Source organism: Mixophyes fleayi, chromosome 4 (assembly GCF_038048845.1).
Source record: "Mixophyes fleayi isolate aMixFle1 chromosome 4, aMixFle1.hap1, whole genome shotgun sequence".
NCBI lineage: Eukaryota > Metazoa > Chordata > Amphibia > Anura > Limnodynastidae > Mixophyes > Mixophyes fleayi.
The window spans coordinates 261,698,442-261,720,966 of record NC_134405.1 but is presented as its reverse complement, the minus strand read 5'-3'; the positions used below and the strand labels follow the sequence as shown (position 1 = coordinate 261,720,966).

General features: G+C 45.9%; 1 protein-coding gene across 5 annotated transcripts in view; it reads right to left on the bottom strand.

Annotated features, from left to right (window-relative positions):
• The window catches only part of FGF1 (fibroblast growth factor 1), a 233,073-nt gene that overhangs the window by 129,170 nt on the left and 81,378 nt on the right, over positions 1–22,525 (bottom strand). For 4 of the 5 annotated variants that reach the window (XM_075209693.1, XM_075209695.1, XM_075209694.1 and 1 more), the window contains exon 2: positions 4,851–4,930. The gene's annotated coding sequence lies outside the window, so the exon portion shown is untranslated. The remainder of the gene's footprint in view (positions 1–4,850; positions 4,931–22,525) is intronic. The other variant, XM_075209696.1, reaches the window with a different exon arrangement.

Sequence of the window (22,525 nt, the reverse complement as noted above, 5' to 3'; positions counted from 1 at the left end):
GAACCGGGACGGAAGGTGACATGGATATCGAATCGAGAGAAGGGTTCATGCACTGTGCAGTTTTAAGGTAGAGCAGATTCTTGTGATCTGTGTATATTGTGACAGGATAACAAGCTTCCTCAAGTAAATGCCTCCACTCTTCAAGCGCCAATTTGATGGCAGTTCTTTGTCCCCTATGGCATAATTTCGTTCAGCTGGTAAAAATTTTCGGGAGAAGAACCCGCAGTGGTGCCATTGCTCATCAGCTGGTTTTTGGGAGAGAACTGCCTCTACTCCGACAGATGAGGCATCAACTTCCAAGTAGAATGGACAGGTTAAATCTGGTTGCCTGAGTATGGGAGCAGAAATAAATGCTTGTTTCAGAAGTTGAAAAGCAGTTTGGGCTTCTTCAGACCACTTGGCAGGATTAGCTCCTTTCCTGGTGAGGGCAGTGAGTGGTGCTACCACAGTAGAGTAGCCATGAATAAATTTTCGATAATAGTTAGCGAATCCCAGAAATCGCTGTACTGCCTTTAGTGTAGATGGTTGAGGCCAGTTAAGAATAGCTTGCACCTTCTCTGGGTCCATACGGAGACCAGTCCCCGAGATGATATATCCTAAGAATGGAATGGATTCAACTTCGAAGGTGCCTTTTTCCAGCTTGCAATACAGTTTATTCCTTCTGAGACAGCTGAGGACCTCTTTAACATGTCTGCGATGGGACTGGATATCAGAGGAGAAAACGAGGATATCGTCCAAATATACCACAATAGTATAGTATAGTAAGTCCCGAAAGATTTTGTTTATGAAATTCTGAAAAACTGCTGGGGCATTGCTCAGACCGAATGGCATGACAAGATATTCGTAGTGCCCATCCCTGGTGCTAAAGGCGGTTTTCCAATTCGTCGCCACGCCTGATGCGAATCAAATTGTAAGCCCTGCGGAGATCCAACTTTGTAAATATTTGGGCACCTTTGACTCTGTCAAATAACTCTGTGATGAGAGGCAGAGGATACCGGTTCTTGATGGTAATGTCATTGAGATCTCGGTAATCGATGCAGGGACGTAATCCACCATCCTTTTTCTTTACAAAAAAGAACCCGGCTCCTGCTGGTGAAGAGGATGGACGAATGAAGCCCCTTTCCAAGTTCTCTTTTATATATTCAGACATAGATTTTGTCTCAGGGATAGAAAGAGGGTAGACTCTGCTACGCAGTGGGGTTTTACCCGGAACAAGATCAATGGGACAGTCCCAATCCCGATGAGGTGGTAGAGTCTCAGCGGCCTGCTTACTGAAAACGTCTGTGAACTCTCGGTAGGCAGAAGGAACTGGCAAAACTTCCTTATCAGAGGTGGAGCAATGTGGAAGAACACGTTGTAAACAGGACCCGAAACAAGTTGGAGCCCAGGCCAAGATTTGTGGAGTCGACCAGTCAATATGGGGGTTATGCGTTTGAAGCCATGGAAACCCGAGAACCACAGGGCTAGTGGCTTCTTGGATGACTAAAAAGGTAAGAGACTCGGAATATAGAACTCCTATTTGGAGCATCACTGGAGAAGTCTGATGCGTAATGGTACCCCCTGGAATACGGCTACCGTCAACCGCAGAGAGAAAGATGGTCACTGGAATTTTCACTAGTGCAATGGCTAGTTCAGCAGCTAATTTGGCAGACATGAAATTCCCAGGTGCTCCAGAATCCAGCAGGGCTGAAATGTACTGGGAGCCTTGAGCGTGTTTCAGGGTGACTGGGATAATACAGTCCTTGCCTTGTGGGGAGCGAAGGGCCACTCCTAGGCTCACCTCCTCATCGTCAGCTAGGAGGGTGTTTTTACCTGGCTTGCGAGGACAATGATGTAGCAGATGTCCGGAACTGGCACAGTATAAGCAAAGTTTCTCTCTAAGTCGCCGTTCTCGCTCGGTGGCTGAAAGACGTGCTTTGCCTAGTTGCATGTGACCTTCAGGGAAAGGAGACGGTGCACGAAACTGTCGAGTAGGGCGAAACTTGGGGTGTTTCAGCTTCCCCTTTTCTAGAGCTCTCTCTCTGAACCGAAGATCAACCCGATTGCAGATGGTAATCAATTGGTCGAGCATTGTAGGTAAGTCCCGAGACGCTAATACATCCTTAATGTGGTCAGACAGACCCTGCCAGAAGACCGCAACAAGAGCATCATTATTCCAAGACAGCTCAGAGGAAAATGTGTTTGAAATTGAATGGCATATTGGCCCACGGACTGCTGCCTTTGCCGAAGCCGCAGAATATCTAAAGCGGCTGATGTTGTTCTTCCAGGCTCGTCAAATATTCTGCGGAAGGTAGACAGGAAGCTATCAATATCAGATAAAATTGGGTCAGATTTTTCCCAGAGCGGTGATGCCCATGCCAGAGCCTGACCTGATAGTAGCGAAAGCAGTTTTGGTACGTGCAGTAGGGAAATTTCCGGGTTGTAATTCAAAGTGTATACTACACTGGTTGAGAAACCCGCGGCAATTCTTCGGATCGCCATTGTATTTAGCTGGCGTGGGAAGATGGAGTCCAGATGAAGTAGGTAGTGAAGCAGGTCTTACTGGCTCCGGCAGAGTATGGGATGGTTGACTGCGGAATAACTGCATGGTATCCATACGAGTAGAAACATCCTGCAGCAATCTCAAAATTTGCCCCTGGTTAGTTTCTTGTCTCTCAATGCGTTCAGCTAATATTTGGACAGAGTCCTCCCTTGGGGTATGTTCCCCTAGCGGATCCATTAGGCCAGACCAAACTGTCACGGTCGTCTGAATTTCTTGATCCGATTCGGGACCCTTGGGCCTAGCTGGAGCAGGACTGAAACAAAAACTAGCAGGTTGGATGATCTTCCTGCTCATGTTCTTGCTGAATGTAAATATAGCAGGGGAATGAGCAGACTGGAAATGCTGACAGGAACACTGCACTTTGTAATGCAGACTGGAACACTGCACTTTGTAATGCAGACTGGAACACTGCACTTTGTAATGCAGACTGGAACACTGCACTTTGTAATGCAGACTGGAACACTGCACTTTGTAATGCAGACTGGAACACTGCACTTTGTAATGCAGACTGGAACACTGCACTTTGTAATACAGACTGGAACACTACACTTTGTAATGCAGACTGGAACACTGGAACCTGGAGCCTAGAACTATCCTCTGGAGAGAAGTGTGTTGTTCTGGCAATGAACAGATCACAGCAGCCGGTTTAAATAGGATGTCCCAAACAACTATTGGCTGATCAATTCATGTGATCACAGCTTCTGAATCTGGTTGGTCTGGAATGATCACCTGACTGCATCCAAGATGGCCGCGCCCATGCAGCAGAACAAACAGTATGTGTTTGTTTACAAACAGAGGTGTGGGGAAGGGAATGCTGCAGACGACCAGAAGGGACCCAGGTAGCCGTGATATCACAGCGGCGGACGAGGTAAGTGCGGCTAAGATCACGATTTGTGACACATCAGGACTGGTGACAGAACCTGGTTGCTGATTCTGCTCATATGCGGACTGCTTTGAATCCATTATGAGCCCAACGCACTTGTAGTGCTACAAATTGTTTTAGATACTGCTGACAAATATGACTTCTGACAGCCACAAAAATTAATGCAAAAAAATGAGGGACACCCCAAAAGCACTTTGGAGTGCTACGAATAATTTTTTCAATCTGCTGACAGATAGTACTTTTGACAGCCAGAAATATTAATGCAAAAGAATGAGGGACACCCCAAAAGCACTTTGGAGTGTTACAAATAATTTTTTTAATCTGCTGACAGATAGTACTTTTGACAGCCAGAAATATTAATGCAAAATAATGGGGGACACCCCAAAAGCATTTGGGAGTGCTAAATATTATATTTGAAGTCTGCTGACAGATAGTACTTTTGACAGCCAGAAATATTAATGCAAAAGAATGGGGGACACCCCAAAAGCATTTCTGAGTGCTAAATATTATATTTGAAGTCTGCTGACAGATAGTACTTTTGACAGCCAGAAATATTAATGCAAAAGAATGGGGGACACCCCAAAGCACTTGTAGTGCCAAATATTGAACAAAAAAAAAGACTCCTCTATCCTCCTCTCTTCTCTATCGATTGATTTCAGAATTGGAATCAGAATTGTATTGTCTGTCCATGCTCTAATCAGCCTGTGACTACACCCTGCTCTCTCCCTCTGTCAAATGGCGATGGGTTGCTGTGGAGGAAGGTATTTATAATTCTTAAGTATCGCGAGAACCGAGCCCCGATATCCGACGACGTCACAATGACGTTCGGCCTCGATTTGGATTCCGAGCGGGCGGGAGAGTACCGAGCCTGCAAGGCAAAGTTCGGGTGGGTTCGGTTCTCGGGGAACCAAGCCCGCCCATCTCTAATATATATATATATATATGTACACACAAGTTAACCCGTGCATGATACTCATGCATTCTAGTCAAATCAAGCTACTTAAGGTGTTAAAAAGGTTCTTGTCATGCATTTGGGCCATAGCCCAGCCCTCAACCACTAACCACTCCCCACTGTCACCCCCGGCAACCACCAACCACTCCCAACTGTCACTTCTCCTTCAAGAAATATATATATAATTTTTTAAAATCTTTATAAACACTTTTAACAATTAACAAATTAAATTAACAAATTAAAAACATCTTCGTATACCAAATTTCAGCCCTTTCTGAATTTTTTTCCCCACACACACTAAGAATTTAGTAGGTCAGTGTATAACTCCGCCCAGCAGGTGGCGCTGCAGCTTGGTTTTATTTTTTCCACACAAAGACAGACTAACACACGCCACTAGACATTTATATTATAGATACATAGATAGATAGATAGATAGATAGATTTAGATATATATATAGTCTTTGCCAGCCCACCTTTAAACTTGACTTCTCGTGTGTCTTCAGATGAGTGATAGCTCTTATTTTGGAGTTGTCTCACCACACAGCTGCTTCACCTGATTACAAAAAATAAAAGTGGTTTATTTTATGTGTTGTTTTACATTCTTCACTCTAATAACATAAAAAAGAGTATCCTGCTTAAAAAGGATCAAAACATAGACTCTTTACATTATTTGGCATATACCTATCTAACCTATTTTGTAATTTAAATTGAACTTGACTTTTTGACTTCCCAATTATGTAATGCCTTTACTACAGGCCATTTGTAAACAAAAAAAACCAAAACATTTCCAAAGGAAAAAAAAATAACTAAAATAAAAATAAATAGCAAATAAATAAAAAGAAAAAAAGAATCATCTGATTGAAGTTATTTTGACACTACCTTGAATATTTTTCCACTAACGTAAATGATAGCTCTTACTCCAAACCTTCATTGAAAAAAGCAGTATTAAAAACACATTATTGCTTTTATAAGTATCAAATGAATTTATTTAAATGTTTTATTTTCACACACAACCCCCAGAAAACAGCAAAAAACCTAGTTTTCAAAATACACTATAATACACTTTTTTAAATAAGCACATAAGGTGAAACGCTGTATAGAAGCACCACTTTAATTTATCAAAAATGGATCTCTAAGGAATCTGACAAAATAATGTAGCACAATATTACATTCAACACATGATTTAAAAGGGTAAATTTCATAATCCAGTAACATACTCCCCGTACTGTAAAACTCTCCATGATCAACTTCTGCCACAAGGTGGCAATGTCATACTGTACAGTTAGGTTTACTGTTATCGCAGGATATGTTGCAGCATAATTTTAGGCAATGCACAAAGCAGCTAATGTATTTGCAATTGTAAATTAAAGCCATCACCTGATTAGTTATTAAATACAACACCTACTTTTCTACATCGCTACCTGTGGGACAGTTTCATAAATGACGCTATGGGCCTGACTAATCAAGGCACATACTCTGAGCACAACCCTGCATTTAGTATTAAACACACGTGTTTTGGCTTTTCACACTTCTGAATTCATCATAGCACGGATCTCACAATATGTGCACAGTTAAAATCGAAACCAGGCATGCTGTCCTCTACTACAAAAGATGCTGCAGGAAATGTCCAATACCTTATATGGATCATAAATTCGTAAAAGAACGCACAGGAAAAAAAATAAATATTAATTTATGTCATTGCTTGAGTTTGGCACGCCTCTACTCTACATTGACTATGGCAAAATGCCCCTTCCCCACCCCCTTCACTTCCCAAACCCTTAGGCTGTAGTAAGCGTCCTTTGCCTTAATGGACACGGCTGCGATCATGGACGTATCTCCTGGTTCTGGCCATGTACAGAGTGATTTTACGTAATGTTGGTGATAATTTTCATTGGAAAACTTCAACTGGTCCTAATCCTTAAAATAACCCACATAAAACGCAATTATTTGAGTTTATGTGGGATTACTGCTGTTAAATATTTACAAATTACGGTTTAGTGTAATGTTTATTGACAGTGTTGGAAACACTTAAAATCTTGCCTAGCTTTGTCAAGATGTATGATATAACTAATTAGCTATATAACCTGCAGTAGATTGCCAATATTTACATTCAGCTCTATGGATAAGTCTTTATACATGCCTATGACATACTTGTCTACTTTCAGGCAGTGCAGTCCGGGAGAGGGGCGTGACTAGAGGGCAGGGCGCGGTCATGGCATGTGTTTTGCAGCAAGGCAATGTGCGTGTAAGGATGCCCCTGGAGGGGCTGAAGATGTGCCCGGTGCCCGAGAAGCGGGCGAAGATGCCCGCGATCGTCGTGTCCCTGGAGGGACAGAAGATGTCCCAAGCTCCTGTGCCCAGCAAGAGGGTGAAGAAGGAAGAAAGAAGTGACTTACCCGTCCAGCGCTCCAGCGGCGGTAAGTATGGCTTCTCTCCTGCAGGTCCCGTGCGCGGAGGAAGGATGAGCCAATCAGGGCTCATCTTTCCCCGCTGGCCAATCAGCGGCCGGATGAGCGAGCCAATCGCGGCTCGCGCCCGGCCATTCAAAAGATTGACGCCGACGCGAGCCAATCAGCGCTGAGATTCCTGCGCAGAGCAGGTAAGTATACTCAACGTTAAATTCGGGCACTAGGCCCGTGGCCACGGTCGGGCACAAGGCCCGTGGGGACTGTCTATTAGGGGCACAAGGCCCAGGGACCTGGGCACTAGGCCCCTACGAGTTAGTGGGCCAGTAGGCCATAATACTTTTGATAAAGGGGACAAGCCCCTGTTAGTTAGACAGGGGGCGTGAGAGCCCCAGGTACAAGGGCACAAGGCCCTTAGACAGTTAGTGGCCTAGTGGCCATAGGAAGGCCACAGGGCCTGTGTAGGGGCTGGTAGCCTGTAAGCTATAAAGGGCACAAGGCCCTAGTAGAGAGCTAGGGAGGCCACCAGGCCTGAGTAGACAGGGGCTAGTACCCCTAGGTAGCAGGGCACAAGGCCCTAGTTAGTGGGCTCAGAGCCCTGAGTTAGAGAGGGGGCTGAGGCCCATTAATCAGAGCACAAGGCTCTGTGTGCAACTGGGCAAGAGGCCCATGGTGTGAAGGGCAGAAGGTCCTGGTGGTGGTGTGATAGAGGCGTGGGAGCCTCGTGAGTGTAGGCGCGGTCCTGTGTGAGGTGAGCTCACGTAGTTAGGAGGTACAGTAGAGCGGAGGTTCCTGTGGTGCTGTAGCAACCGGCTGGTTGGCTAGCAGCGGTGTGCTCTGGTAAGTAGCTTACAAAGTACTGTATATTGTATTCTGGTCTGTGCGGCGGGTATTGTGGAATTACGGTATTTTGGGTGTGCTACGTAATTGTGTCATGGGGCAAGACGTCAGGCCCCCATTAAAGGTAGGCTCTTGTTCCTGTGTTGTTCTGTGCTAACCCGTGCTGTGAGGGCAAGTGTAGTTACCAGCATACACATAGTCAGGGGAGAACACACGTAGTTTTCCTGTCCCTTAGGTCCCCGGGGTCACACTGGTTCCCAGAGGGGGTGTCTGAGTGAGTTGGTGGCAGTGCAGCACACCTTGAGGCAGTTCCAGGGGCGGCCGTGGTTCTCATTGAGGGTCCCCAAGGCCGGTTCCGTGCAGGTGGACCTGTGGTTCTGGGCGTAAGGACACGTGTGAGATACCCGAGTACAGGCAGTCGGGCGGTTCAGTTCGATCGGCTGTTCCGTGCGGCAGTCGGCCCGCGGGTTAGTGTGCTGTTCCACTGAGCCTCAGCCAGGCTTGAAGCAGCCGGTCCTTAGGGTTCGTGGGTGACCCCATCGTAAGGAGACAGTCTCCTTGGTTAGACCTGGGTGAGGGGGTTAGGAACCGCCCTCCGGTTTAGTCCGTGAACACCGGCTGGTGTTCCCCGTAGAGTGTAAGTGAGTAGTTCCGTTAGTGCACCACACCTAGTTAGTCATAGTGGTTTGACTTAGTTGCGTTGCCGACCATTAGAACGTTGTTAGGGTCGGGTCGCTGTTGTAGTCAGTCCAGTTTTGTGGGTGCCATCTTAGTCTCACTGAGAGCGCAGAGGGAGGCTGTGTGTTCTTGTCATCCGCAGGAGTCGGGAAGGTGCAGGATAACTGGATCGGAAGTGGGAGTGTCCCGGTGAGTATCATGCTCGATTCCCCCTTTCGGTTAGGCCCTCACCGGCAGGTGTGTGAGGTACTTGAGGCGGGATTAGTCCTCGGATTAGTCTTGGTCTTAAGTGCCTGTAGTCCCCCGCGTCTTGGCAAGAGCAAAGCGAGGAGGCGGCAAGTGGGCTTGGACTGAGAGTGTCCTTGTTCATTGCCGTATTCTCGGACAGCCCTTACCTTGTAGGCACGGCCGTAATCTCTGTCTCTTTCTTAGAGGGACGTGGTCGGAGGTGACAGGGGTTGCGGCTGCGGATCTGCTGGGATTGGATCGCAGCTGGGATATCGGAAGCGGACTGGAGGTGACCATCGTTTTCAAGGTAAGTTCTTTTGTGTTGTGTCTGTCCCTGTTTCCCCGCAGGGGGGGCGTTACATGCGGAAAATGGTCCTAGTCTCCACAGGCCCTTTTTAAAGATTTGTCCTTTGGAATTTTTGTTCTTAGAAATATCCCTATTGTTAATACTGAACAAGATTGTAGGCTTGTGAGCAGGACTCTATTACTGTGTTGTCTGTCTGTTAATACCCAGTCTTGTTTTATTGCTGTGTTTGCCCCCAGCTGTAAAGAACTATGGAGCATGCTGGCACTATATAAATAAATGTTAATAAACGCACAGTACAACTTCTCTTATTCTTCAAATTGAATTGAAATATCACTATCAAGTGTCAGTCTCCAGGCTCCTGTGATTTATCATCTGTTGAAGTATTTAAACTGCAATACCATAGCTGTAAACATATAATGCTGGGGATTTAGGTGCATTGGCTCAGAAGCACTTTCCGTGGAAATAGTTTTTTTTACTATGGGTGATGTCACTTTGTATAGAACAAAAAACATTATGAACTTTTCTTCAAAAAAGTTTAAATAAAACAAGACAAGCAAGAATAAAATGTCATCCTTGCAACACAGGTCACCTTTATTTGGCAGTGGGAATGCTAAGTATAGATATTGCTGCAAGAAGATGAGAGCCAGGAAATAATGATCTCAGTGCAGAACACAGGATGATGCTGACAGATTAAATACAAATAGAAACCTCTCTTTTGTGACCAGATATTTATTGGAATAGTTGTGCTTACAATAACTAAGAGTACCTTTTAGAGGGCTATTTGTATAGTAATCCACTTATAATAACTATGAGATGCATATGCCTTTAACCAACATCCCATTAGAATTACATTGTGGCTATTTAATATTTTAAGCAGGTTCATATTTGGCTCTTGGTTCCTATTGACAGTTACATTTTGTAGAGCCGCTACCCATTACAAGTTTCTATTGGAACAGCAGCAGACTTGCCAGTGGGTGTGTACATGTGTTATCTGCTCCAATCTATGACTGTGTCATATTACTTAAAGGTGAAAACATTATTATATTATAACACTATTAGGTCTACTACACTATTGATATATCTACTGCTGAGGCTATTGGAATCCACACTTGGATTACAGTTATTTTTGGCACAGACTGCTTGGCATGGTTTAAAAACAACTCATTCTGCAGCACACTACTCCTAGGTACATCTACAACAGGTACATATCGGAGTACTACTCAAGGTTCAGCATTCCTTCCATCCACACTGAGGGGCTCTGGGCCTGTCTCAGTAGTGCTGCTGGTCTATCTCAGCGCTCAACTGTAGTGCTTTTATTGGTATTGTACACTTAAAAATACCATTTTCCGCACATTGCCTTGCTGCAAAACACATGCCATTAACAGTTTTGTCTGACACCTCCTTGTACAAGTTCTTTGGCAGTGGTAGAAGCTGCAACCACCTGCTAAATTGGTAACAACTGAACTAAATACAAAAGCTGCACTGTTTAAAATTCATCTCATTGTGCGCCAAAACAATAAAATATTTGCATTTGGGCGCAGTATAAGGCACATGATGCTAACAAGCAGATACTATATATAATGTAATAATGCACTGACTTTGTCTATGAGACCAGTTGGTGTATTGCTGACTAACCTTTTAGTGCTGAAGCATATATGAGCATTTACTTGCTCCCTGTAAGTAAGCGCATCAACTAGTGCATGGCTGTGTGCACTGGCTGGCATTTGGGGACATGTGGGGTCACTGGTGCTGGTATGCTGTAAGGTCACTCTAACTGTATACTATAGGGTCAGTGTGGCTAGTATTTTGTGAGGGCACTGGGGCTGCTTTACTGTGGGTGCTGTGGGGGTATTGGCTAATATGTGGAGGATCTAGTGATGGTATACTGTGGTAGCATTAGAGTTGGTATACTGTGAGGTCGCTGGCTGTTATGTGAGAACACTAGTGCTGACATATAGTAGGGGCACAAGCTGGTAGGCTGTGTGGACACTGACTCTGGTAAATTGAGCATAATATTATAGTAACTTGGGCCATATAAGAATAATAATGGCTCCTAGGTTTCTGAAAAAGTTTTTTCAGATCTGTATTATATACACATTCCACCCAAATATATATGACCCAACAATTATTAATTAAGGTAATCTTATACAGTTTCAAAGAGGCAACTATGTATTATCTATTAATAGTATAGATGCTCAGACTCGCTTCCCCGAGAACCGAACACACCTGAACTTAGCAGATTTGAGTACCGAGCCGAGCCTGCTAGGTACTTTCGCACGACATCGAAATTGAATATGAGGCAAAACATCATTGTTGATCTTGCAAGTTTTGTATTCTATAAGTACCGCCCTCCACGGCGAACCAGCATCATTTCACAGAGGGACATAGAAGGGGTAGCCCGGTTCTTGGCACTCTCTAGTGCAGTTGGGCAGTGTCATAGCTAGAAAAGAAAGAGGATGGGTAGCAGTGTTCTTCAAACTCTCCAGTGACATTCAGGAGAGCTCCATTACTAATTTTCATTGCTGAAATAGAAGTAATAGGGCTGGCAGTCTTGGTCTTCTAATCTGCAGTCACATTTTACTGTGTTATCTAGCTAACACACCAATAGCACAGCTCCGTTGCTCCACTGCTACTTGTCATTGCTGAAATAGAAATAATAGGGCTGGCAGTCTTGGTCTAAATCTGTAGTCAAATTGTACGGTGTTATATAGCTAACAAGCAAACAGTACAGCTCCATTGCTAATTGTCATTGCTGAAATAGAAATTATAGGGCAGGCACTCTTGGTTTAAATCTGCAGTCACATTGTACGGTGTTATATAGGTAACACACAAAGAGGACAGCTCCATTGCTCCATTGCTAATTGTCATTGCTGAAATAGAAATAATAGGGCTGGCAGTCCTGGTCTAAATCTGCAGTCACATTCTACGGTGTTATATAGGTAACACACAAAGAGGAGAGGTCCATTGCTTCATTGCTAATTGTCATTATTGAAATAGAAATAATAGGGCTAGCAGTGTTGTTCTTAATCTGCAGTCACATTGTACTGTGTTATGGATTCACAGCAGTACACAGAAGACCAGGAGCACCAAGAAGCTGCTGGCACAAGTCAAGTTGATAGTAATCCCTCTAAGTCATCTTCTAAAGCCTATATTAAAGTGCATAGAGTTTTTAAGTCAGGGAAACAAAAATGTAAAAAACCCCTTTTTACCTTGGTCAAGAAAAAAAGACCTGTAATTGTCACAAGCTGCTCACTTCCTGTTTTGCCCTGCGTCCCAGCCATCACCTTGACGACCGGGACGTCACTTCCGGGTCAGAAGTGCTGACCTGCTCACTGTTTCTGCTGGATTGCTGTTTTGACTATTTGCCTGCTTACTGGATTTTGCCTTCTTGCCTATGTCCCTGATCTTTTGGCCTGTACTTCGGATTCTGCTGACCTGCTCGTGACCCTGACCCTTTGGCGTGTTTTTTACTATTCTTCTCTGCAAGTGACCCCTGACCTTGGCTCGTTTACCGGATTCGCTGCCTGACATTACTCCTCATTCCTGGGTTCTCCGCAGCCAGTACCCATCTCACGACCCTCCGTTTGTCTGCAGCCAAGTCTGTCCCCACCACTAGGGGCAACAGTGAAAACCAGACCTTCGGAGCAGACTTTTGTGGTATTGGCTGCTGGAGTTCCTAACATTATAACCGGCCAGTGAAGCGCTGGAGAGGATTATTGATGGACGGAAGCGGGACGAATCCCTCTCCAGCCCAAGCTCTAGCTGGACAGATTCAAACCCTGTCTCAGATGGTCCAGGCACTGTCGCAACGGTTGTCGGCTCAAGAGGAGGCTTCCAGGACTGCGCAAGCTTAACAAGGTTCGTCTGTACCTACTCCAGAACCTAAGATGAATTTGCCAGACCGTTTCTCCGGTGAAAGGTCACTGTTCCGCAATTTTAAGGAAAGTTGCAAGCTTTACTTTCGTCTAAGACCTCGCTCTTCTGGGTCAGAACAACCACGGGTCGGGATTATTATATCTCTCCTACAAGGTGACCCCCAGTCCTGGGCATTTAGCCTTCCTTCCACAAGTCCCTCACTACTCTCTGTCGATGCGTTCTTTTTTTTTTTAACTCAAAATTTTATTGTATAATAAAGTATGAATGACATAAGCATACAACAACAAGCAATTTGATTACAATAATCACAGAGCAGAGTAGATATCCAGCAATGTCACTCACAAAACAGTAACATGTATTGCAATATAACAAGATGGTAATGGGTAAGGGGCGGGAGGGAAAAGAAGTGGGCATTAAAGGGGGTGTAGGGTAGGCAAGGGGGAGGGGAGGTCAATGGCCATCTCATGGGCTATACTAAGAAAAGCATGTTCACCTTCAAAGGGGGGCGCGTTCAGGTCTGCATGGGAGTATTTTAAAGTAGTAAGGGGATCGATGTTATCTGGAATTGTGTAGAGGGAGACTATTTTGAGGAAGAGAAAACTACGGGGATCCTAGGCATTAAGCCAGGAGGCCCAAATTTGATGAAATTTGTCTTCTTTGTCTCGCAGCAGCGACGTGATTTTTTCCATTTTGGCAATGAACCATATATATGATCTAAGAGAAGAGATGCGGGGGGGTCTGCTTGTTTCCACAATTTAGCAATCAGGCATCTAGCGGCTGCCAGGACATGTGAAGCAAGTTTTGCAGAGTGGGTGTCTAGGTCCTGTATAGGATAACAGAGTAGGAAGGACCATGGGTTCTTCCTAATAGCGCATTGGAGGAGGGAGGAAAGAAGTCTCGAAACCCTGTCCCAGAAGGAGGAAATGACCGGGCATGACCACCAGATATGCACGAAAGTGCCTCGGTGACCACAATTTCTCCAGCAATCGGGAGAAGCTGACTGGTACATCTTTGCAAGCCTGTCAGGTGTGAGATACCACCTGTAGTAAACTTTGTACGCATTTTCCTTAATTAATGTGGAGATGGAACTAGAAGCCACGTTCAGCCTGATGGTTTCCCCACAGTCCTCCTCCGGGGGAGGGCCCAGATCCCTCTCCCACTCCCTCTCATGTGCGTTCCCGGAAGGCACCAATTTCCCCAGTAGAAGACTATACAAGGACGAGATTATACCCCTTCGCAAAGGGGAAGAAAGGCAGAGAGATTCAAATTGGGAGGGGGAGTGAGGTGAATTGTCCGACAGGAGTGACAGGAGGAAGTGCCGAACCTGCAGATATTGGTAGAAAGGCGGGTGAAAGTTAGGGACTCTGGAGCAGAGGGCGTCATAGGATATGGGCCTTCCCCGCTCAAGAAGGCTTCCCACAAATCGGAATCCCGCCCTGGTCCATAGCCGAGAGAAAGTCGGGACATTCCTGGAGGGAAGGTGGGGTTATGCCACAGGGGTACAATGTGCAGAGGGTTAGGAAAGATAGAGAGATGGCCTTTGCAGGTCTCCCAGATCCGAGACGCAAACTCCAGATTTGGAAAACGTTTGGTTAGGGCCTTCCGAATATCAGAAGGAACTCCCCAAAGGCCAGATAGGCCGGGTATGGAGAGATATGCAGCCTCCAGGTCTGCCCATGCATGAGATGTCGGAGGAGCAAATGAAGAGGCTATGGAGCTAAGCTGGGCTGCCCAGTAGTAGGCCTTGAGGTCTGGGAAGCCCCTGCCTCCGCAGCCCTTAGGTTTTTTGAGTAATGCCAATCGAAGCCTGGGAGACCTGCCCCGCCAGACAAATTTAGAAAGGTGTTGCTGCATAGAGTATATTTAAGTTAGGGGTATTCTCACAGGCAATGTCTGGAAAAGGTAAAGAAGTTGAGGGAGAACAGTCATTTTTACCGCGATGATCCTGCCCAGCCACGAAATGATTAGGGTTCGCAGGAGAAGATGTCTGATTTGAGTTTGTGAAAGAGAGCTGGATAGTTCTCCTGATATAGGGATTCATATGAGGTGGTTATATACACTCCCAGGTATTTTAATTTTTTCCTTTGCCATCTAAAGTGATAATGGGAGGTGAGATCACAGCAGTCCTGTGAGGTGACATTAAGAAATATGGCTTCGGATTTTGTTATGTTGATTTTATACCCGGACAGGTCGCCATACCTCGAGAGGAGGCAGAACAGGTTGGGCAAGGATATTCTTGGCTGCTGGAGCGTGAGAAATATATTGTCAGCAAACAGTGAGAGCTTACTCTCCAGAGACCCTGTCTCCACTCCTCTGATATCTGGGGAGGCTCGGATAGTGGCTGCTAAAGGCTAAATGACCAAGGCGAAAATTAAAGGGGAGAGTGGGCATCCTTGGCGGGTGCCGTTGCTTATTGGGACGGGATCAGAAGGAGAACCATTAACCATAACCTTAGCAGAGGGAGGAGAATACAAGGCCAGGACCCCCGCCAGGAAATCCCCAGACAGAACAAAATGCTTGAGGGTATGAGTCATGAACTGCCAGGAGATCCTGTCGAAGGCCTTTTCGGCATCCAAGGATAAAATAATGGAGGGAGTCTTCCTAGTGTTAAGTATGTGAATGAGGTCAATAGTTCTCCTTGTGTTATCCCTGGCCTGCCAACCAGGGACAAACCCCACCTGATCATAGTGAACTAACCCGGGGAGTACAGTGTTAAAGCGATTGGCCAGGTTCTTAGCGTATAGTTTCAAGTCGTTGTTAAGGAGGGATATTGGGCGATAACTAGCACAGTTGTGGACTTCTTTACCCTCCTTGTGGATCAGGGTTATACGAGCCTCCAGAGATTCTTTAGGCCAGGGTTTGCCCTTTAGAATAGAATTAAAAAGAGTGGTGAGTTAAGGGACCAGAAGAGCAGCAAATTTCTTATAGTAGGCTGCCAAAACCCATCAGGACCAGGTGCCTTTCCTGTTTTCTGCGCCTTAATAATCTGCACTACCTCCTCTAAGGAGACGGGTTCACTAAGACGATCTGCAGCCTGGGTAGTAAGCTTCGGAAGGCGAGCGTCTTCCAGAAACTTATCTATACGCTCTGCCTGTTCTCATAGGGCCGAGGTGTTGGTGGGTTGAGGGAGATTATACAGTTTTAGATAATAGTTCTGGAATTCTGAGCGGATTAATTTTGGGTCATAGACCAGAGCTCCGGAGGAATCCCTAATAGCCATAAGATTATGGGCCAAGACTTTGGTCCGCAGCCGAGTGGCCAAGAGCTTATCTGCCTTATCACCCTTTTCGTAAAAGCGTTGGTTCAGCAATTTCAGCTTGTTGGCCTCTCGGTGGGAGAGAAGCAGGTTAAGTTCCCCCCTCACAGAAGCCATCTGTTCGAATAAAGCAGGGTCAGGATAAGATTTATGTTGTTCCTCCAACTGGTGGAGGGCCGTGGATAGAGGCATAGTTTCGGCCGCTTTAGCCCTTTTGGCATTCGCTGCCGAAGCCATTAGGTGACCTCTAATGACCGCCTTATGAGCATTCCAGAGAGTAGAGGGTGAGATATCAGGAGACTCGTTTGTTTCAAAATATTCGGATATTAGGGATTTAATATGAGCTACTGTGTTTTTGTCGTGGAGAAGGGACTCGTTGAGTCTCCAGGAGAAGGTGGAGGAGCAAGAAACTAGGGAGGAGAGGTCCGCCGAAATTGGGGCATGGTCAGACCATGTAATTGAGTGGATAATAGAGTTAGTGAGTTTAAGGGTCAGGTCGTGGCTGAGCAGGACCATGTCGATTCGGGAATAGGTGTTTTGGACTGAGGAATAGAAAGAATAATCTCGGGCCAAAGGGTCAGAGATTCTCCAAGTATCGTACAGATTATGCAATTTCATGAAATCTTGCAAGGCCCTGGAGTTCCTCCTATCCCTTCCGTCGGAAAGAGCAGCTGAGGGGGCAGATCTATCCAGATGGGATGTAAGGACCGCATTAAAGTCTCCTCCTACTATCAGTTCTCCCCTACAAACCTGAGAAAGTGTAACTCCTAGGCGTTTAAAGAATTTGTGCTGGTCTTGGTTCGGGGCATAAATATTCACTAGCGTGCACGGGAGGTTGTTCAATTTACCCACCAGGATAAGATATCTACCTTCTTTGTCTCTGTGCGTGTCTGCGAGATCAAAGACAAGATTACGCGAGAAAAGGATTGCCACCCCGCATCTCTTCTTGGCAGAGTTACAGGCATGATAAGAAAGGGGGAATTTTTGGGATTTAAGTTCCGGGTGCAAGTGCTTAATAAAATGGGTCTCCTGTAGGAATACTAGGTCGCCCTTAAGGGCCTGTAAAGAAGCGTAAAGTTTGCCCCTTTTTTGGGGAGAGTTAAGACCTTTAACATTAAAAGATATCAGACGGAGCGTCATGAGAAAGTCAAAGGGGAGGAGTCAGGAGGAGAAAATATATATAGTGAGTTGTAGTTTTGATTTGCTGGAGGGGTAGATACTAAAGACGGCCATGGTTGGGGAAACATTGTAGGTGTGACGGGAAAGTGGGGGTAGGAGGACGGGTGTGGTGCAGGACGCCCGTCCAGGGTGCTGGTGGGACAGAAGGAGCGGTACCCTAGGTACCCGGGGACCAGATGAGAGCAACCAAGCTCTATGGGGGAAGTGGCTAGGACTTACCAATCGAGAGGACGAAAGGTAAATGGCTGACGGGGGGGGAGGGAGGCGGGTATCTGCTACCCAGTGGGTCCATGTGTGTGGGTGCGGGGAGGGGGAGGTGACAGACTAGAGTGAATCAGTAAGATGGGGTCACATAATGCAAATACATTAACTATGTAACATTGTCAAACCAGAGGGTACAATGATAGCAGGCGGATGCTTACGTCGATGCGTTCTTTAACGCTTTAGGCCTACTATATGATGATCATGATAAAGTGGCCTCGGCCGAGGCTCATCTCCGGGCTTTAAAACAGGGCCAGCGCTCTGCTGAAGAATTCTGTGCCGAATTCAGACGTTGGTCCACCGACAGCAAGTGGAATGATCCTGCTTTGCGCAGCCAACTCCGTTTGGGTCTCTCAGAGCAGATCAAGGATGCATTGGTTCAGTATCCTTCGCCAACATCGTTGGAAGATCTCATGCAACTCGCCATTAAAATCGATTGGCGAATCAGGGAAAAGAAGGCGGAGAGAGAGACGCCGTCTGGTTTACCACCAGTATTCACCTCAACATCGTTGGATCTAGAAGAACCGATGCAACTAGGAGCGTATCACCTCTCAGCAGAGGAAAAGGCCAGAAGGCAGACTCTTGGCTTGTGTCTCTACTGTGGTGCCAAGGGACATTTCTCTCGTTCCTGTCCCGCCAAGTCGGGAAAAGATTTGGCCTAGGAGATAAAGAGGGGGTTCACCTAGGTCTGCAGATCATCTCCTCTAAAATGCCTTTTTGGTACCTGCCCACACCACCTGTGGGGCTCGTTCCGATAACATTTCAGCTTTTATTGATAGCGGTGCCGCCGGGAACTTTCTTGATATGGATTTCGCTAAGTCTACTGGAATTCCTCTCCGCAGTATCAATCCAGTTATCACGGTATGTGGTCTAGATGAAGAATCTCTTCCAGGTGGCAAGTTCCTGTATGAAACTCCACCATTACATCTTATGGTGAGAACCCTCCATTCAGAATTTCTGACCTTCTACGTGATTAACTGTCCATGGGTACCAGTGATTTTAGGACATCCCTGGCTGCAACTACATAATCCAGTAATTGATTGGACACAAGGGGAGATTACCCAGTGGAGGTCTCCTTGCTCACAGACTTGTTTGAAGTTGTCTCTTCGGACCTTACAACCTGTCGCACCGCTACTACCTCCGCAATACCAAGAATTATGAAACATCTTCTCTAAGAAGGCAGCCGACACCCTCCCTCTGCATAGGGAATACGATTGTGCCATCGAATTAATCCCGGGCGCTAAATTACCTAAAGGGAGGTTATATTCCCTCTCCGGTCCTGAGACCCAAGCCATGAATGATTATGTCAAAGAAAACCTTCAGAAAGGCTTCATTAGGCCTTCAAAATCCCCGGTGGGAGCTGGTTGCTTCTTTGTTTCCAAGAAGGATAGCGGTCTCCGTCCCTGCATAGACTTTAGAGGCCTTAACAAGATCACTATCAAAAATACGTATCCTCTTCCTCTCATCTCGGTCCTGTTTGACCAACTCAGAGGTGCTACCATCTTTACTAAGATTGACCTCCGCGGGGCATACAATCTCATCCGCATCCGGGAAGGAGATGAGTGGAAAACGGCTTTTAATACCCAGTCCGGCCACTATGAGTATCTAGTTATGCCGTTTGGTCTCTGTAACGCACCAGCAGTGTTTCAGGACCTTATTAATGATGTTCTTCGGGAGTTCCTTGATCAGTTTGTAGTGGTATACTTGGATGATATTCTGATGTACTCGCAGTCTGTGTCACAACATCGACTCCACGTTCAACAAGTACTCCGTAAGTTACGGAATAATCACTTGTTCGCCAAGCTGGAGAAATGCGAGTTTGAAGTCCAAAGTGTATCATTCCTTGGCTACATCATATCTTCGTCCGGCTTTTCCCTGGACCCCAAGAAAGTACAAGTTATCCTTGACTGGGTGCAACCTGTTAATCTAAAAGCCGTGCAAAGGTTCCTGGGCTTCGCTAATTATTATCGAAGATTTATTCGAAGTTTCTCTGATTTGGTAGCCCCCATCATTGCCCTCACTAAAAAAGGGGCAGATCCAGGCAACTGGTCTCCGGAAGCTATCCGTTCCTTTGAGGCTTTGAAACAGGCATTCATCTCCGCTCCTGTTTTAAGGCATCCTAATCCTGACCTTTTGTTCTTGAAGTCTATGCCTCTGATGTAGGAGCTGTACTCTCTCAAAAGGATCTTGCTAACCAGCGATTGTTCCCTTGCGCATTCTTCTCTCGGAAATTCTCGTCTGCAGAGGCAAACTATGATGTTGGTAATCGAGAACTCTTGGTCATCAAATGGGCTTTTGAAGAATGGCGTCATTGGCTAGAAGGGGCGGTCCATGTTATCTCGGTCATTACTGACCACAAGAGCCTTCAATATATCGAATCAGCAAAACAACTGAACCCAAGGCAAGCCCGTTGGTGTCTGTTCTTTACTCACTTCCGTTTTACTATCAGTTACAGACTAGGTTCTAAGAACACTAAAGCTGATGCCTTGTCCAGAAGTTTTTCCTCTCATCATGCACCAGCTCCGAAACCACTACCGATTCTACCATTTACAATCATTCATGCCGGTTTAGCTCAGGATTTGACTTCAATTCTTCAAAGATTCCAAAAATTGGCCCCCACTGGAACACCTGCGAATCGCTTATTCGTTCCGGTTCACCTCCTAAAGGCCGTCCTCACGGAAGCTCATGATCATAGAACTACTGGACACCCAGGTATCTTGAAAACTACTGAGCATCTTTCACATTCTGTTTGGTGGCCAACCATGTCTTCTGATGTCCAAGATTATGTTATGTCCTGTGAAATCTGTGCCAGGAACAAGACTCCTAGGAATCGTCCTTACGGTCAGCTTATGCCCTTGTCTGTCCCTTCTAGACCGTGGACACACTTGTCAATGGATTTCGTTGTGGAGCTTCCTGTCTCAGCGGGCTACAATACTATTTGGGTAGTGGTTGACCGCTTCAGTAAAATGGCTCATTTCATACCTCTAACCAGACTCCCTAGTGCACAGACCTTGGCCTCACTTTTTGTTCAACATATTTTCCAACTCCATGGCTTCTGACCGTGGTTCTCAGTTTGTGGCTCAATTCTGGAGATCCTTTTGTTCTCTCCTTGGAACAAATATCAGCCTCTCCTCAGCATATTATCCGAAATCTAATGGACAAACTGAGAGGGTCAATCAGTCCCTGGAACAATTCTTACGTCTATATACTTCTGAGTTTCACAACAACTGGTCAGCATTATTACCCTGGGCGGAATTTGCATACAACAATTCCTGCCATTCCTCCACTTGTGTTTCACCATTTTACTGTAATCTCGGATTTCTTCCCAGATCTAACTCCCTGGCTGTTCTTAATTCTTCTGGGCTTCCTGACATACATTCCACAGCTACTGCACTGAAGAGCATTTGGAAAAAAGTTCATGCTGCCTTAGAACAAGCCTCATTTCGATCAAATTTTTTTTTGGACCAACACCATAGGAGCTGTTCTTTCCAAGTTGGGCAGAAGGTGTGGCTCTCTACCCGGAATATCAGACTCAGGCAACCATGTAAAAAACTGTGTCCTAGGTTTATTGGTCCTTTTTTCATTATCAAACAAGTGAATCCAGTGGCATTTAGGTTGAAGCTCCCACGCTCCCTAAAGATTCCAAATACATTCCACTGCTCCTTACTCAAACCTGTAATGTTTTCTAGTAAATTCAGTCGGGTCCACCCTCAGAGGCCTCATTCGGTAAATGTAGAAGGACATCGAGAATTTGTGGTACAAAAAATACTGGATTCCAAGAAAGTCCAGGGGCAAATTCACTTTCTAGTCCAATGGAAGGGCCGTGGTTTGGAAGAACGTGCCTGGATTCCAAGAAACTGCCTTCATGTGGACAGACTCATTAAAAAATTCTTCAAGCAAATTCCCAGAAAACCAGGCAGTCTGGGTTTCCTAACCCCTCCTCAAGGGGTGGTACTCTCACGAGCCGCGGCGGTACTTACAGCTGCCGCGGCTCACTTCCTGTTTTGCCCTGCGTCCCGGCCGTCACCTTGATGACCAGGACGTCACTTTCACGGTCGGACGCTTCTGCCTCAGCGATGCGTCCCTAATTAGCAATTATTTAGGAGTAGCTTATGGGCAGTGATTGTATCAGAGCTGGGCTCTGATTGGCCACATGAAGTACTTAAGGCATGGAGGCCTTAGCCTCCCTGCCAGTTATAGCGTCTGTGTAGTGCACTAGTGCTGACCTGCTCACTGTTTCTGCTGGATTGCTGTTTTGACTATTTGCCTGCTTACTGGATTTTGCCTTCTTGCCTTTGTCCCTGATCTTTTGGCCTGCACTTCGGATTCTGCTGACCTGCCCGTGACCTTTGGCGTGTTTTTGACTATTCTCTGCAAGTGACCCCTGACCTTGGCTCCTTTACCGGATTCGCTGCCTGCCATTACTCCTCATTCCTGGGTTCTCCGCAGCCAGTACCCATCTCACGACCCTCCGTTTGTCTGCAGCCAAGTCTGTCCCCACCACTAGGGGCAACAGTGAAAACTAGACCTTCGGAGCAGACTCCGGGTTCTGTGGTATTGGCTGCTGGAGTTCCTAACAGTAATCCAGGCAAAGTAATTATCTGCAGAAAAAAACAAAATTGCCAACATTGCATTCTACTCACGCAGTGGCAAGGAAAGAATGAGGCCTTTGCCTTTCTCTATGAGTGCTAGTTCTGGAACTGTCACTGAGGTATCTTCTTGTAAGTTCAGTCATGACAAAGCAAGAGCTTGTCATTCTGACTCCAAAAGTAGTGTCCAAATACTTTTACGTGTAAAAGCCGAGCTGGAATAAAACAGTAAGGCATTAGAGGAAAATGTATGTTCAGATTCAGAAATGACACATATCCCTGAGGAGAATCTATCCATGTGTGTTATGTGTAAGCCTGACCTTTCTGATAGTGTAGCCATAAAGAAGGCCCCTTTCAGCATTTCTGCAGATTTGTGTATGAACAGTACAAATGTAGCTGGTGATTAACCGCCCAGGGGTGTAGGAAGAGCCCTAGTGCTTTCAGCACTGAATTGGTATTTCCTAGAGGGGGCGCTCGTTTTTTTTTGGCGGACACCACTCTCTAGGGAGCCCAGCCCAGCGCTGAACAG